Source organism: Pundamilia nyererei, unplaced genomic scaffold (genome assembly GCF_000239375.1).
Source record: "Pundamilia nyererei isolate P.nyererei 1_Seehausen unplaced genomic scaffold, PunNye1.0 scaffold00312, whole genome shotgun sequence".
Taxonomy (NCBI): Eukaryota; Metazoa; Chordata; class Actinopteri; order Cichliformes; family Cichlidae; genus Pundamilia; species Pundamilia nyererei.
In genome coordinates, this window is record NW_005187713.1 from 221609 (window position 1) to 223598 (window position 1990).

Consider the following 1990-nt stretch of genomic DNA (forward strand, 5'->3'; position numbering starts at 1 on the left):
CGCATCCAAGAATAACATGCAGCTTATCTCAGAACTGTCGGTGAAAATTATTCTTGGAGCTAAGTTTAATTGAGCTGCATTTTATAGAGGTGCAATTTCACAATTTGTGTATATTTTCTAAGTTAACTATTTCGTCATGTGTTGAGAAAAACACAGACTTTAAAATTACATGGTCTAATATTTACATTTAGCATAACTGCAACATTCTTTTTTCGTATTTTGTTTTTTTTAAAGACTCGAAAGGACTTGAAATTCAAAGTTTCAGACTTGTGACTTTACTCGAACTTCTACACCAGTGACTTGAGACTCGACTCTGACTTGCCTGACATTACTTGAGACTTGATTTGTGACTTGAGGACAAAGACTTGAGACTTACTTGAGACTTGCAAAACAATGACTTGGTCCCACCTCTGCAAACACATCAGGTCAAACTACGAGCTATGACTGTACATTCAGTGAAATATGCAGTAAATTGCCTATTGCAAACCACCACAAATACAAATAGAAGAACTCCTAATTTGACACTCGACATGGATATATATTTTATTTTATGCTCAATTCCAGAAGAAAATAACAATAATCCCCTCTGTTTTGATTAATAGTTATTTTTTTCACTTAGGTCAACTTCTTTACAACCTGGCACTGAAAAAAACAGCTGTCCAATCTTCAACCAGTGGCCCCTTGGGTACTGCTGGTAGAGCAGTTGATGGAAACAGAGATGCAAGCTATCAAAGAGGGTCTTGCACACTTACCAGTGGACAATCTAATCCCTGGTGGAGAGTAGACCTAGTAAATGTGTATACAATTGGAGCTGTAATGATAATCAATAGAGATGAATTGGAAAACAGGCTGGATGGTGCTGAAATCTGGATTGGAAATTCAACATCAATCAGTGGCCCTGAAAGCATCAGGTGAAAGAGCTATAACCATAAGTCAGTAATCATCATATCAGTAGGGCTTTTTTTTATTCATTCTTATACTTTTTCTATTTGACTTTTTCGTACACAGGTGTGCTGTCATCTCTCACATTCCCAAGGGACAAGCGTTTTACTTTCCATGTAACTCTGTGAAGGGACGCTACGTCACTGTGTTCCTACCAGGAAGTGCAAAGGTCCTAAATCTCTGCGAGGTTGAAGTGTACTATGGTAAACACCTTTAATTCTGATTAGTGGTGCAACGGATCACGGTTGATCCGAAATCCGAACTGATCCCACTCCACGGTTTGGTACGCACGTGATCCGAAGATTCGAAAAAGAAAAAAAAATATGTGTATGGTGCGCGTGGTGGGTCTTTCAAGCGGTAGTTATGGTCAGCGCTAGCGGTCCAAGTAGCGGAGTAGAGGAGTTTGCGGTATTTAAGCAGCCTTTTGCTGCCCAATCCGACCGCGCTAAAGCTATTACAAAAGCTAATGGGGTGTTTAGCTGCAGACGGGAGGCCGTATTTTGTTGTGCAAAACAAGGGGTTTAAACTGTGATGAACGTGCTTGAGCCACGCTATATATCGTCCACTTCAGTGTGACAAGATCATTCCAAGCATGAATGAGCAGGAGAAGTTTAAAGTTATGGCTGAACTGTCCCAGGCATCTTCTGTTGCTCTAACTACAAATGGGTGGACCTCCAGGGCAACGGAAAGCCACGTGACCGTGACCGCTCGTTATATCACAGTGGAGTGGTAGATACAAAGCCCTGTACTGCCCTATAGATTACATTAGATTAGATGAAACTTTATTTATCCCTCGGGTGGGTTCCTCTGGGAAATTCAGTTTCCAGTTGCACAGCACTGACAGAAGTTGCAGAATGTGAGCAGTAATATACTGTGGCGAGCTCAGACAAGGAGGAGACAGAATTCCGTTCGGTCTTGCTCCCCCGCCCTCTTAGCCAGGGAGCACCGCCATTTATTTACATCTGCCAGAAGAACACTGCCGCTAGCTCACTGCTCAGCGCGGCAACAGCACAGCAACAACAACAACACACAGGGCGCCCTCTGACCC